This window comes from Cupressus sempervirens, chromosome 4 (assembly GCF_028749045.1).
Source record: "Cupressus sempervirens isolate cs-2001-9-10 chromosome 4, ASM2874904v1, whole genome shotgun sequence".
Lineage (NCBI taxonomy): Eukaryota > Viridiplantae > Streptophyta > Pinopsida > Cupressales > Cupressaceae > Cupressus > Cupressus sempervirens.
This window is the reverse complement of record NC_143121.1, coordinates 718,517,948-718,534,470: the sequence shown is the minus strand read 5'-3', so window position 1 is coordinate 718,534,470 and position 16,523 is coordinate 718,517,948.

The window sequence follows — 16,523 nt, the reverse complement described above, 5'->3', positions numbered from 1 at the left end:
AGAGCTAAATGACCATCTACTTTAAGCTTGGGAATTGGGATATATAAATGGAATGCTTGGATTAGTAGTAAATAAATTTAAACAAAAAAAGATGATCAATTTAGCCAGAACTTAATATTATGTGCAAGAGACAACACAATATTGTTCATTGGTTTCTCTTATTTAATACTTTTAGCACAATAAGTCTATAAATTGTAAATAATAAATATACTTGTGTGAATTGCAAACATTATTTATTGGTAACTCTAATTTGGTATGTTTTGCAGCATCTCATTGTCACCTAACTCAAATGGATAGTCATGGCTTAACTCATATTTGCATCTTCTAACTAGATTTTCTTTAGCTTTGTGAATAAAGTTTCATATGGCAACCTCATTTTTTGCATATATAAGTGCCCTCTTTAGTTTCTCTATAATTATCTTGATAGGTTCACTAGATAAACCATTCTTCGAGGGCACAAATCATGTCTTGATCTTTGGAAGTTTTGATGATAATTGCACTAGCTATGTTTAGTTCTTTTTCATGGTACAAATATGAGGTGGATTATTGCAGCACTGTTGGCTCTTGATGGTGATCACACCACCTAATGTTACACACATTTGTTTCCATTTATAGCCTATGGAGATATATGTTGACGATGAGGCAAAATTGACACTTCATGGTTTAGTTCAGGTATTGAATTTATTTGAGTTTAATAATGTCTGATAAAATAGTAACAATTCTCTCTTTTGTTGTGTTTGGTATTTATGTCTTGAGATTCTTCTAGTACTACATCAAACTGAGCGAGCTAGAGAAGAATCGAAAGCTGAATGATCTGCTTGATGCACTGGACTTCAATCAAGTTGTGATATTTGTCAAGAGCATTAATAGAGTTGCAGAGCTAAACAAGATTCCTGCGGAGTGCAACCTTCCATCAATCTGCATTCATTCTGGAATGCCACAAGAAGAAAGGTATGTTTGATGTTGTTTTTATTTTTGAATCTACCATGGTACTTAATGTAACAATTCCCTTTTCTCAGCTATTTTGCCTCTTGATGTTGCAAAAACCCATATTCAAACAACTCCAAATATTAATGCTACCATAAATCCTATAGACACAATCAAGATGGTAGGACATAACATTTCATTTTTACATGGACTCCACTCTAGAAAAAATGTTTTTAAATTAATTTTTAATAAAGATTTTGATTAGGCTTTTAAAAGGCTGTTGGATTCTTATGACAACAATTAGGATATCTGTTAGGATTGATGGTTGGATTATTGAATTGGATTAAAAGATTAAAATTTAAATATTCAAATACCATGGGACTTAGCTTCTGCCTTTTTGTCTAGGATCTATTCTACTAAGTAGTCTTAGATAACCAATAGATGAATTTAAAAGCAAGAAGTGCTCATATTAATGAACATGAAACCATTTCCCAATTCTATGTTTGACAAATTTATAGAGAGCTCGGTTTTAGAGGATTATATGCTGGCTTGGGGCCTACATTGGTAAGAGCTTTCCCTGCTAATGCTACAACTATCTTCACTTGGGAACTTATAGCAAATTTACTTGGGGTGAAACAATAGTAAGAGCATTACCTTCAGAGATGAATGGGTTTATACCTGTGTGAATTTGTAAAAAGTGGTCTTTTCTTTTTTCAGTAGATTGTCCTTTATCCATAAGAAAATGATATGACTGGATAAGTAGGCATATTGATGTACCTAGGAACTAGCATTATTTCATGGGACTCAGCCAACAATATATTTGTACCAAGTATAGTGCACTGTAATGATATTGTTCATACAATGTTGATATTTACTCAAGAGGACTATTTTTATTTAGTTTTATTTGCCAAGTTTCCTTTTACAGTTTGCTTACTGTAATGTCATATCTAGTTTGCATGTGATTCTACTAACCTAAAGGATCCTTAACCACAAACAACAGTAGTCTCCTCTGCCCAAGATAATACAACTTTGTTTGGATTTAAACAAGAAAATTGTAGGAACATTATTAGTGAGGATTTGTGTGTGCTCATAAAACTTCTTATCTAAGAAAACCTTCCTGAGGGTTGTGAGCTTGTCTATTTCTCCTTTACGTCAAAGGTTCAATGCGAGCATGTTGCTAAGAGCCTGCCCAAGGTTACAAATGCAAAGTGAACTAGTTTTCGATTACCTCTTTTATTAGAGTAGATTTACTTGTGGGGTGCAGAGAACATGGAGAGCTTGCTCACTTATTTAGAGTTTTGTTTCTCATCCTTTTCTTGAATATCATATCAAAGAAAATACAAAGAGCTCACACAAGTTTGTATGATTCTCTCTCTAATTTTGGTAGATAGTAAACTATTATGGCTTGAGACTATGATCAAAATAATTTACAACCTGAACAAGAGTTGGAATCCCAGTTTTATACATATGTGGCATTGGTTGCAATAACAAGAATGTCACTACATCATCTAGATATATTCAAAAAATCAATATGCATATCCTGCAATATTGGCTTGCGATTAGATGACATTTCATGGAGGTAGTCAATAAAATAGTTGAAATGCCTTACCTATGATTCCACATTTTGCATGCATGTCTACCAGGGTAGTTGCAACTTAAACAAATATATTCTCTCAATATATCTATTTTGTGCATATCCAACAACCATGGCTTTTGATGACCACATTATGTTCAAGCATCCTGTCAAACAGTTCACATGACTTATCTATGCTTCCATTTTGCAAGCATGTCTCCCAAGGAAATTTCTACTACTTTATCTACATCACCTGAGAAAATCCTTTATGCTTTGATGGATGCCTATAGCTTATCCCAAAGCTCTCATTCAACAGTTATGAGATGATCAATCAAGAGGAAACAGTTGAGAGCTTAGAGTGACACAATTTTTAAATGATCATATGAAATGAAATGGACGTGTGAGTAGAAAGAAACTAGAAAGACATTGTGTACAGATGAAGGCATGAAATGGATCATTTTGGAGCACTCAACATAGACACTTAGGAATTAGTACATATCATCATTCAAGATCAAATGGGTGTGTGGGACTATATGCATAGTGAATAATAAAGGAGGGAATTGAACCCTCCTTGAGGCTCACAATTGTTGAGGTCCACTTAAGCAATGGCCCTTCCTATGAAATTGTTGTGTAAAACCTTTCTAATGAGATAATGTGTTATGAGCTCTTCATCAGTGGGATGGAATGTGAATCCAGGAGGCAGTTGTGCATCACCCATATCATGACTATAACTAAAGTTAAGAGAATTCAATAATAGAGGCTCTTAACTTTAGTTATAGTCATGATATGGGTGATGCACAACTGCCTCCTAGATTCACATTCCATCCCACTGATGAAGAGCTCATAACATATTATCTCATTAGAAAGGTTTTACAAAACAATTTCACAGGAAGGGCCATTGTTGAAGTGGACCTCAACAAGTGTGAGCCTCAAAAAAATTTCAACCAAGCATTGGTCAAAATTTTGACCAATGCCTAGCAGTTTTCTACCAAGCATTGGTTGAAATTTTGACCAATGCATGGCTATTTTTAACCAATCATTGGTTGAAATTTTGACCAATACTTAGCAGTTTTTGACCAATGCTTGGCAGAACTTGTGCCAACATGTTTGAAAGGTTTCGACCAACGTATTGGTCAAATTTTTGACCAACCAGTAGGTTGGTCAAAATTTTGACCAAAATTTTTTTGACCAATGGGTTGGTCGAACTTGGTCAAGATTTGGTCAAAAATTGGGAAAATTTTTTGACCAGTAATGGTCAAAAAATGACCTCAAATGTACTAGTGTTATGAGTTGAATAAGTTGTTTGGAGTTATTAAAACTAGAATTGGTACATTTAGACCTGAGGATAATTGGTCCAGGAACACTAGTTATTTAAATCATCAATTTTTTTGTGCAATAAAATCTAAGGGCAAAAAAATTGGATAGGGTGAGCCTAGAAAACTTAGTGGTAATGTTTGATAAGTTGGTGAACTCATTTTTAGACCAAAAAATCACCTAATGTTTGTTTGTCTAGGTTATTCTAAGTTGGTCAAACATAGTCAACATTTGATCAAATGTTGAATCAAGGATGGATTTGATCATTTTTGGTCATATTTAGTCTTTAGACATGATTTGGGATCATCTCATACATAGTTGGAGTTAAATTGCATAATAGTGCAAAAAGTTGCTAAAAAGTTGCAAAGTTGCAAAAGTTGTCAAGAATGCATAACCAAGTGAAAATTTGGTTGGAAAAAGACCAAATTACTTGGAGAAGTGTATATATGTTGTGTTGATATATGATTGAAAAGATCATTTGAGTATAAAAATTGTTGAAGAAGTGTTTAAATCATTGTTTTGTCACTAATGTCAACCCTGCTACATGTTGGTAAGACAATTGCTTATATGTTTCAAGCACTATCACTTAGTTGATTGATGAGGAGGTTTTGATCAACAAGATGTAACAAAAGTACCTAGAGGAAAGGTTGAGTTATGATTATGTATTGAAATGCAAGAATCAGGTAAGATAGTGATAACATTATGTATTGATGATCTACTTTGAGGTTACAAAATGATTGGCTACACTTAGAAAGTTTAGAAGAATAAGGTTGGACAAAGTTCATTTGCTAAGCTTGACTAAGTTGATAGAAGGTGCCAAGAAAAGTTAGTGCAATTTTAGCAAAAATTTAGTTGGAGCCGAGTGAAAGCAATTTCTAGTGGATGTCAAGCAAGTTAGTAGGTGCCGAGCAAGTTAGTAGATGCCGAGTGATTTTCACTTGATGTCAAGCACTAGTAAAATCCAGTTGATGCCAAGTGATTTTACAATAGATGCTGAGTAACATAGTATCTTCCAAGCATCAATAAATTGATAATGCCAATCTACTACATTATTAAAAAGATCAAAGATTCAGCAAATAAAAGTTGACAAGTTTATTTTCTTGGAACTTGTAAATCAAGAGGAAGATAAGATTGATGAGTTGGAAGCACAAAAACTTATGTAAACCATTTTGGAGGTGAATTCAAATGGATTCAAGGAGAATTTTCTAGAGAAGACAAGATATGACGTAGATACATTGTATCCTACCTAATCCATTGAAAACCCTAATTTTTGTGATGGATAATGAGCAGGAAAAGAGTTCTAATTTCCTATATGTAGGGATATCTAGTAATTAAGCAAAGAGGTTAAAGAGTTTTGGATGTGAAAATCTGACAAGGAAGGAAGAGGGTTTGTTTCATCAAGTGACCCAAGAGAATTAGTTTGTAATGGCAAACTAAGTAAGAAGGCTAGACGAGGATGAATGCTTGAAGGGTGAACAAGCTGTCAGAGCTGCAAAGATTGGAAGCCAAGAAAAGTTGAGGACTAAATAGTATCTATAATCTACAAGTAAGGTTGTAAGTTGTATTAGATCAAAGCTCTACTGTTACTTTCTAGCAATTGTATCAGATTAGGGTAAATCCTTTGGAGAAAGTTTGACTTAATAGTCATTGGAAAATCTTTTAATAGGGTGGCATTCCAAGTGAATGACCTAAAGTCCTCTAACAAGGCTCACTTTTAATGGGGTGATTGAAATCCCTTAACTGGATCACATTTAACAGTGTGTGTTGTAACCTTTAATAGGGCATCGCTTCAGAAGAGTGAAAAAGGAGTAGCATGTTACTGGTGGCTTTTCCCAAATTGGGTTTCCACATTAAATCATTGTGTCAAGTGTACTGATGGATATGTTGTGTTTTATGCTTTATAATTTTGCATGTTAATGTTACTGTAACACATTAGTTTTGGTCAAGACACAATGAATGCATGCATGGTTAAGAATGGTATATAGGTTCACTGAATAGTGAAAAGTTTTATTTTGTACATCTAGACCTTGAATAACTGATTCACACCACCCCCCCCCCCCCCCCCCTCTTAGTTATTCTAAAAGAATTCAAACAGTTGGTATTAGAGCCTAGTTTCTTAAGAGGATTGGTTTCAAGGTACTAAAAGCATAAAGATCAAGATGTCAAAAAGAGAGGTACCCAAGCTAAATAGAGATAACTTTCCTACATGGAAAAGTTTGATGAAGCTACACCTTGGAGGAATTGGAGATTATGCACAATATTACATTTTAGTAACACATGTTGATCCAACTAGAGCCCTAACTACTAAAGATTTGGAGAAAAAGAAAGACCACAATCAAGCTATGTTGGAGATTGCCTCTACCCTAAGCTATGTTGAGTTTGGTGATATGAAAGACCTTAAAAGTGCAAAGTAGATGTGGGATGCCCTAGAAACCATCTATGGAGGAGAAAAACATGTTCAAAGAGCCAAGTTAGAGAGCCTTAGAGGTAAGTTTGATGCCATGAGAATGGAAGAAGGTGAAAACATTGCTCAGTATGTTGCTAGAATAAAAGAAGTTGTTAGTGCAATAAAAGGTGCAACTGGTAAAATAGATGATGATACTATGCTAAGTAAAGTCTTGAGAACAGTGTTGCCTATGTATGCCATTAGAGTGTCTACAATTCAAGAGTTAAGATGTATGCTAGGAAATGATCTATCCCTTGAAGGCTTGGTAAGAAGACTCAATGCTTTTAAGCTATCAAATTTTGACAACTACATACTTGAGAGTATTGAATCAGCTTTCAAAGTGAAATTGTTACTAAAGGATTTTGAGGAGGTAAAGCCAAAGAAGAAGAAAAGAAATATAAAGTATGCATCTAGTGATATTAGTACATATGAGGAAGACATTGAACAATTGGAAGCATTACTAGCAAGAGGATTTCACAGGGAAAAGGTAAATTCAAAGGTAAGCTTCCTATCATTTTTTTCAATTGCAATGAAGTTGGTTATATTGCAGCAAGATGTACATAGAAGAAGAACTTTAGGGAAGAGAACAAGCACAAAAATAGAAGAGAAGATGATCGAAGAGATTACAGAGACAAAGGCAAGAAGTCATGCTACATTGTTGATGAACATGACTATGATGAAAATAATGATGAAGTCGTATATGTTGCAATGAAGGATGAATTAGATGAGGATGAGGCTATTGCACTTATGACTTGTGTGAACAAGAATGACAAATGGATCATTGATAGTGGATGCTCACATCACATGACTGGAGACAAAAGTAAGTTCATTACCTTAACCTATTATGATGAAAATAGTGTAAGATTTAGTAATGATACACCATGTTTAATAAAAGGAAAAGGGTCTATCAAGTTCATAGACAAGATTTCATGTGACAATGCTTATTATGTTGAAGTATTGAATTATAACTTGTTAAGTGTGTCACAATTAAATAATTTGGGGTGCAAAGTTGAGTTTGAGAAAAAATTAGCCAAGATATATATGATACAAATGGAAATTTGATTGGAAAAGGTGATCAAACTAGGAGTATTCTGTTCTATTTGGATATAGAAGATGCTACTTGTGTTATTGCAAAATTTGATGATGTATGGCTTTGGCACAAAAGATTATGTCATGTTAACTTTGATAATTTGATTAGTATCAGTAACATGAAAAGAGTTAGAGGTTTGCCTTAGTTGAAGAAACCAAAAAATATAATGTGCAAACAATGTCAACTAGGAAAGATGACAAAATCAAGCTTTAAAAGTAAAGCTTATACCTCTAAGGAAATTGATCATATTGACTTGTGTGGACCTATTGAAGTGCAAAGCTACAAAGGAGATAGGTATATAATGTTGCTTGTTGATGATTACTCTAGAATGATGATAGTCATGTTTCTAAAACAAAAATCAGATGCTTTTTAAATGTTTAAATGGTACTTGGCAAGAGTTGAAAATGAAATAAGTAAGAGCTTTGCATTCTTGAGATTAGATAGAGGAGGTGAGTTGACTTCACATGAATTTGAGATGTTTTGCAATGACAGATGAATCAAGAGACATACATCAACACCTAGGACCCCTCCACAAAATGAAATTGCTGAAAGAAGAAATAGATCTATAATGGACTATGCCAGAACACTCATGATGCAAAAAAATGTTGCTCTAAAATACTGGAGAGAAGTTGTAAGTACTGTTGTTTACACCTTGAACTGTGTGCAAAAAAAGAAAGGTACTCACTCAACACCTATGGAACTATGGTATGGTCATCCATCTAATGTGAATTATTTTAAGGTATTTGGAAGAAAATTTTATATTCTTAAAGACATTAGGAGTAGAAAGTTTGATGCAAAGAGAAAAGAAGGTATATTCCTTAGTTACTCCACAAGAAGTAAAGCTTACAAGTGTTTAAATACTAACACTAACAAAATTGTGGAAAGTGAAAATGTGAATTTTGATGAGTTTACAGAAGCACATGAGGTCAAACCTACAAAAGAACTAGAAGATTACAAGACATTTATATACTATTATGAAGGAATGCCACTTCACATGAATTTGAGATGTTTTGCAATGACAGATGAATCAAGAGACAAACATCAACACCTAGAACCCCTCCACAGAATGGAATTTTTGAAAGAAGAAACATATCTATAATGGACTATGCCATAAAACTCATGATGCAAAAAAATGTTGCTCTAAAATACTGGAGAGAAGTTGTAAGTATTGTTGTTTACACCTTGAACTATGTGCAAGTAAAGAAAGGTACTCACTCAACACCTATGGAACTATGGTATGGTCATCCATCTAATGTGAAATATTTTAAGGTATTTGTAAGAAAATGTTATATTCTTAAAGACATTAGGAGTGGAAAGTTTGATGCAAAGAGAAAAGAAGGTATATTCCTTAGTTACTCCGCAAGAAGTAAAGCTTACAAGTGTTTAAATACTAACACTAACAAAATTGTGTAAAGTGCAAATGTGATTTTTGATGAGTTTATAGAAGCACATGAGGTTGAACCTACAAAAGAACTAGAAGATTACAAGACATTTATATACTATTATGAAGGAATGCCACTTCACATGAATTTGAGATGTTTTGCAATGAAAAATGAATCAAGAGACAAACATCAACACCTAGGACCCCTCCACAAAATGGAATTACTGAAAGAAGAAATAGATCTATAATGGACTATGTCAGAACACTCATGATGCAAAAAAATGTTTCTCTAAAGTACTGGAGAGAAGTTGTAAGTACTGTTGTTTACACCTTGAACTATGTGCAAGTAAAGAAAGGTACTCACTCAACACCTATGGAACTATGGTATGGTCATCCATCTAATGTGAATTATTTTAAGGTATTTGGAAGAAAATGTTATATTCTTAAAGACATTAGGAGTGGAAAGTTTGATGCAAAGAGAAAAGAAGGTGCATTCCTTAGTTACTCCACAAGAAGTAAAGCTTACAAGTGTTTAAATACTAACACTAACAAAATTGTGGAAAGTGCAAATGTGAATTTTGATGAGTTTACAGAAGCACATGAGGTTGAACCTACAAAAGAACTAGAAGATTACAAGACATTTATATACTATTATGAAGGAATGCCTATTGAAAAAGATGCTACAAATCATGTAGCAAGCCAATAGAAAGTTTCAACAACTGTCAAGTCACAACTTGTGAATGTTGAGTTGCATTTAGATGCCGAGTTATAGAATGAGGAGAATGCAAAATCTAACTCTAAGATTGGCACACATGAAAGATATGCACATAGTGATACTAAAGCTTAGAGATAGAATGCAACCACAAGAACTAAGCCTAGACTATCCAAATATGTCAAAAGACACCATCCTACAAATCAAATCATGGGAGACAAAGATGCAAGGACAATGACAAGGAATAGTTTAAGAAGTGAATCATGTTTGTTAATCATGAAGGAACCTAAAACAGTAAGAGATGCATTGGAAGATGATGATCGATGCAAGGCTATGGAAGAGGAAATTAAACAAATAGAAAAGAATAGGATTTGGAGTCTAGTTCCTAGACCAAAAGACAAGAATGTGATTGACACAAAATGGGTATTCAAAAACAAGCTAGATGAGAACACTGAAGTGACAAGAAATAAAGAAAGACTAGTTTGCAAAGGGTATACACAACAAGAATGAATTTACTATGGTGAAACATTTGCTTCTATTGCAAGAATGGAAGGAGTAAGAATTCTTCTTGCTTATGTTGCTTATAAGGGTTTCAAAGTTTATCAGATGGATGTTAAGTCTACATTTCTTAATGGCATATTAGAAGAAGAGGTCTGCATAGACTAGCCAAAAGGATTTTTTGATAAGAAAAATAAGAACATGGTATGTAGACTACACAAAGCCTTGTATAGATTGAAACAAGCACCAAGAGCATGGTATGAGAGACTTCATACTTATCTTGTTAAGATTGGATTTGAAATGACAGATGATAACAACAATTTATACATGAAGATAGATAAAGAAAATGGTATACTATTATCTAAAATATTTGTTGATGACATAATATTTGGAGGACAAGATGCTTTGTGTAAAGATTTTTCAAATCAGATGAAGTAAGAGTTTGAAATGCCAATTTTTGGTGAGATCAAATTCTTTGTGGGATTACAAGTCCATAAAATGAAATATGGTGTATATATCACTCAATCAAAATATGTCAACAAGATATTGAAGACATTTGGACTTGAGGATTCAAAACCAAAAGTACACCTAATGGTAATAGCACTCAAGCTATCAAAGAATGATGATTCAGCTGAGGTTAATCAAACATTATATAGATCCATGATTGGAAAATTGCAATATGTTGTACACAGTAGACCTAATATTACATTAGTTGTGGGGATAGTTTCTAGATTCTCTACTAATCCTAGAGAGAATCACTTGATGGTCGTGAAAAGAATAATGAGATACTTGAAAGGAACAGAAGAGTATGGTTTATACTATAAGAAGAATGAAAATTTTGAACTGAAAGCCTACACTAATGTTGATTGGGCTGGAAATATTGATGATAGAAAGAGAATCAGTGGAGGAGCATTCTTCTTAGGTAGAAGACTTGTTACATGTACAAGCAAGAAGTAGAGTTGTACTTCCTAATCTACTACTGAAGCAGAATATGTTGTTGCTGCTATTAATTGCACAAACATTGTATGCATCAAACAACTACTAAAGGGAATGAAGGAAGAGAGCACAGAACCAGTGACACTTTATTGTGATAATACAAGTGCTATAAAAATTTGAAAGAATCCTATAATGCATACAAAGACAAAGCACATTGCAATAAAGTTTCATTATGTAAGGAAGTTGGTTCAAGACAAAGAAGTGAAGATGGAATATATCAACACAAAGGAGAAAATTGCTAATATCTTCACCAAAGCATTACCTAAGAATTCTTATGAGTATCTGAGAGGTAAATTAGGGGTGATACCCCTATCAAAGCCTATGTAAAAGACAGAGGGCGTACCCTACATCAAACAAGCTAACATTAATTTCATACAAATTGATGCAGTGGATCTTACTTTAGGAATTGCCTAAAATAATCATAGAACTGGAATTTCAAATTAGTCACAAGCAAGGTGACAAAGGGAGAAAATTGAAGAGCCTACAAAAGCCTATGTTTGTATATACCAAAGATGCCAAGTGTTGAGTATATGTCTTTGGCATTATTTTCAAAGAGGGAGAATTTACATTAAATTGATCAAGTGCATACTGATCAAGAGGGAGATGATCAAAGCAAAAAATCAAGGGAGAAAGTACTTAGAAATATAGTGCACAAGAGGAGCAATGAAGTGAGATTACATCTTAAGAAAGAAGGAAGACTGAAAGAAAGAAAGAGGGAGAAAGTAGAAAACAAAAGAGAGAGAAATTTAGATATTTTGCTGACCCATGGAAGAAGAGAATGCTATATTTTGTAACCTAAGAGGGTGTTGTTGATAGAGGGAGAAGTTTTATTCACAAGCTTTCTTTTTGGTATTGCCTTATTGTTTTAACTTAGTTATTTTGATGGAACAAGGTGTTCATCATTTGTTTGACTGGTCGATCAATTTGGTTTTCCATCAATGCCAAAGAGGGAGATTGTTGATATATGATTGAAAAGATCATTTCAGTAGAAAAATTGTTGAAGAATTGTTTCAATCATTGTTTTATCACTGATGTTAAACCTGCTACATGTTGGCAAGACAATTGCTGATATGTTTGAAGCACTATCACTTAGTTGATTGATGAGGAGGTTTTGATCAACAAGATGTAACAAAAGTACCTAGAGGAAAGGCTGAGTTATGATTATGTATTGAAGTGCAATAATCAATTAAGATAGTGATAATATAATGTATTGATGATCTACTTTGAGGTTACAAAATGATTGGCTACACTTAGAAAGTTCAAAAGAATAAGGTTGGACAAAATTCATTTGCTAAGCTTGACCAAGTTGATAGAAGGTGCCAAGCAAAGTTAGTGCAAGCCGAACAAAAGTTAGTTGGAGCCAAGTTAAAGGAATTTCTAGTGGATGTCGAGCAAGTTAATAGGTGTCGACCAAGTTAGTAGATGCCAAGTGATTTTCAGTTGATGTTGAGCACCAGTAAAATTTAGTTGATGCTGAGTAATTTTACAATAGATGCCAAGTAACAGAGTACATGTCGAGCATCAGTAAATTGATAATGTCAAGCTATTGCATTATGGAAAAGATCAAAGATTCAATAAATAAAAGCCAACAAGTTTATTTTCTTGGAACTTGTAAATCATAAGGAAGATAAGATTGATGAGCAGGAGGCACAGAATCTTATGTAAACCATTTTGGAGGTAAATTCAAATGGATTCTAGGAGAAGTTTCTAGAGAAGACAAGATATGGGATAGATACATTGTATCCTACCTAATCCATCAAAAACCCTAATTTTTGTGATGGATAATGAGCGAGAAAAGTGTTCTAATTTCCTATATGTAGGGATATCTAGTCTTGAAGCAAAGAGGTTAGAGAGTTTTGGATGCAAAAATTTGACAAGGAAGGAAGAGGGTTTGTTTCATCAAGTGACCCAAGAGAAGTAGTCTGCAATGGAAAACTAAGCAAGAAGACTAAAAGAGGATGAATGCTTGAAGGGTGAACAAGCTGTCAGAGCTGCAAAGATTGGAAGCCAAGCAGAGTTGAGGACTAAATAGTGATTTTTAATTTGCAAGTAAGGTTGTAAGTTGTATCATATCAAAGATCTACTATTACATTCTAATAATTGTATCAGATTAGGGTAAATACTTTGGAGAAAGGTTGACTTAACAGTCATTGGAAAATCCTTTAATAGGGTGGCATTCCAAATGAATGACCTAAAGTCCTCTAACAAGGATCACTTTTAATAGGGTGATTGAAATACCTTAATTGGGTCACATTTAACAATGTATTTTGTAACCTTTAATAGGGTTGGCCTTTAACAGGGCATAACTTCAAAAGAGTGAAAAATGAGTGGCATGTTACTAGTGGTTTTTCCCAAATTGGGTTTCCACATTAAATCATTGTGTCAAGTGTATTGATGGATATGTTGTGTTTTATGCTTTATACTTCTGCATATTAATGTTACAGTAACATATTAGTTTTGGTTAACACATAAGGAATGCATGCATGGTTAAGAATGATCTATGGGTTCACTGAATTGTGAAAAGTTTTATTTTGTACATCTGGACCTTGAATAACTAATTCACCCCCACCCCTCCCACTGTCCCCCCCCCCCTTTAGTTATTCTAAAAGAGTTCCAACATGTTGGATATCACCATATTTTTAGGTTGGAATCAATGGTACAAGTTTCTGGAGCAAATTTATTTGTCTACTAGAGTGTTGATACATACTTTTTCAAGAAAGTTTTTGGTTTTGTGTGATGAACTGATTAAATCTAGTCTCTAGATTTCTCTCACATGTTCAGGGAACTTATTTAAATTAGTTTAGTATATTATGTTAATGGGTTGCATTCATTTTTCTTCATTTTTGTGCTTTCCTAACAACTAGGGTTTTGGAGCTTTCAATGAAGTCCTAGCAATCAACAACCTTTAATTGGCTATGGCTTTGAGGATTGCTAGAGGTGAGGGTAAAATGACTATATATAAGTGCTCCAACCTTTCCTCCTTGGCTGTGATGCCAAAATGGTGAGTTTATGGATGAGCAAGTGTAGTGTTGAGCCATTACAAGAAGGAAAAATGTTCATTGGGTAGCCTTGCAAGTTATGATGCAAGGTTTGGCACCTTAAATGAGCAATATAGACTAGTATGGAAGATTTGAGTTTGTTTTGGAATTTTTGGGCAGCTTTTCTACTATGAAACAAAGTTGATCAGGTTCAAACCCTAGATTTATGCTTACAAAGGAGGGTTTTGTGATTAGGGCATCTCTATACAGAACCTATATGGGATTATTTGAAATTTGATAGTTCTTCCAAAAGGGTATCCAAATGTTTAAAAAAATAAAATAAAATTGGGCCTTGTTTAGGTCAAACTTATGGAATTTGTAAAATCCCTGAATAGGAGGGCTAATTCTTCTAGGCCTATTTTGGATAAAGCTTAGCATTGTTGAACAAGAATTGAGAAAAAGTGAAACCTAGTTTGGAGAATGGAAAAAAAAGTTCATTGATGTTTTTGGAAGGTTTTTAACACCTTTAATTTCAAAGATCCTATAGCAAGGGTGTGGGGGTGTTGGTGAGACACCAGGTTATCTTGGAGAGCTCTATTGGCTAGATTGAGTTGAGTGTTAAAATGATGAGTTCTTGTCTCTAGGAGAGAAAGGAATTAGGGAGGATTCTTTGGAAGATCCTACCTTACCAATCCTTGGAGGATTGAGATAACCCTAGTGAAGCCATTGTTGGAGTTTTGAAGGATGCCCAAAACATTATTGCATCAATAATTGATCCCCCCTCATCCTCTCAATTATTTAAATCATTCTAACAATTGGTATTACAAATATTGGTTCTTGTTAGGAAATTTTAAAGGGACGTAAAGCTAAAGATCAAGATTTACAAGATAGAGGTACCTAAGCTGATCAAAGAGAACTTCCCAACATGGAAACATTTGATGAGATTGCACCTATCTGGAGTTGGAGACTCTGTACTATACTACCTAGAAACTAAATATATTGAAGTGCCTAGATCCATCATAGTTGAGAAATAAAAGGAGAAGTAGGAGCACAATCAAATGATGATAGATTTTCATCTTCCATGAATTATGTTGAATTTTATTATCTGAATGATATCACTAATGCAAAGAAAATATGGGATAAGTTGTCACAAATATGTGGAGGAGACTAAAATGTGTTAAGGGCTAAAGTAGAAAGTTTGAGACGAAAGTTTGATGACATGAAAATGAAAGAAGGAGAGACTATTACATAGTATTGTAGTCAAACCAAGGAGGTTGTGAATGCAATTAGAGGATATGGAGAAGACATGTCTGATGAGATTGTGATAAGAAAGGTATTGAGTGTAACACCCTGCCAAGGGATCCAAAAGAAATAACCTAAAGTTTTACTAAGTTTTCCAACTTTTTTTTTTGAAAAACAAAGAGTAACCTACACATCAAACACATAATAGTGGAAGCAATAACATACAATCAACTAAAAGCATACATAACAAGTTACATTCCTTAAGGATCTCATGACGTTGAATTACATATAAATTTAATTAAAGCTAAGTCCATCAAATACCACATCCATATCAAAAGGATAATGAAAAGTCCAATGTCCATTTAAATAATATACATTTTTTCAGAATGCCTCTTGGCAAATTAAATTCAGAATGCTCAATCATCCTATGTACATGTCACAGGGTATGAAAGGCTTAAAAGAATATACATATGTAGAAATAGAAATACATCCTCCTCCTTAGATCCATGGTACAAAGTACAATAAAATAAATGAAACCATCTATCATACATGATATATCCATCCATCATAAAAGATATAAACATCCATCATGAAATATAACCATCCATCAAAATGATACATAGATAGAATGAAAGTAAACACAAACAAGGAATGCTCTAGCCACAGTGACTACAGACAGATCTCAATGGTAAGAGTGAAAAAGAACTACCACACAACTATGTGGAACCTAAATGGCCCACTCTCACTGCACTAAGGAGATAGTCTCAAGTCCCAAACAAGATATAAAACCAAATATCAAAATACTCTCTAAGTCCAAGAAATCATAAAAGTAATCTAGCTCAAAGGTTCTAAGATAGATCGACATCTAATTCCTAGAGGCACACAAGACTCGTAGGAAACCTACTATGTAAGCAGGCAAGTGTCATCACACAAATCATGCTAGAGTTACTCTGGCAGTCTCTTAGGACCCTAGGTCCCTAGTAATCCCTATGTGGCCACTAGTATCCTCTTGTACTGACAAGGCATACTATGGAATGCAAGGTTGCAACCAAGCATTCTCTCTACTCCCATCCTAGTCTATACTAGCACTCGAGGCATGGGTGAGAACATAAAAAGACTCTTATTAGGTTCATTTTACTCTCATTTAGTATAATGTTTCCACTTATTAAACAACTTACAATGAGTTACCCTAACAGCCACTTAGGGCCTCAACCCCCATTGCAAGTCACTTCTTGACACTACATGTAGATAACCTACCCTAGGCTCATAAAAGCACAAATCAATAATCACATAAAAATCACCTCAGCCCTATACAAGAAAGTGGAAAGCATCAAAAGATAATTCACAATAATCAAATCAATTCTCT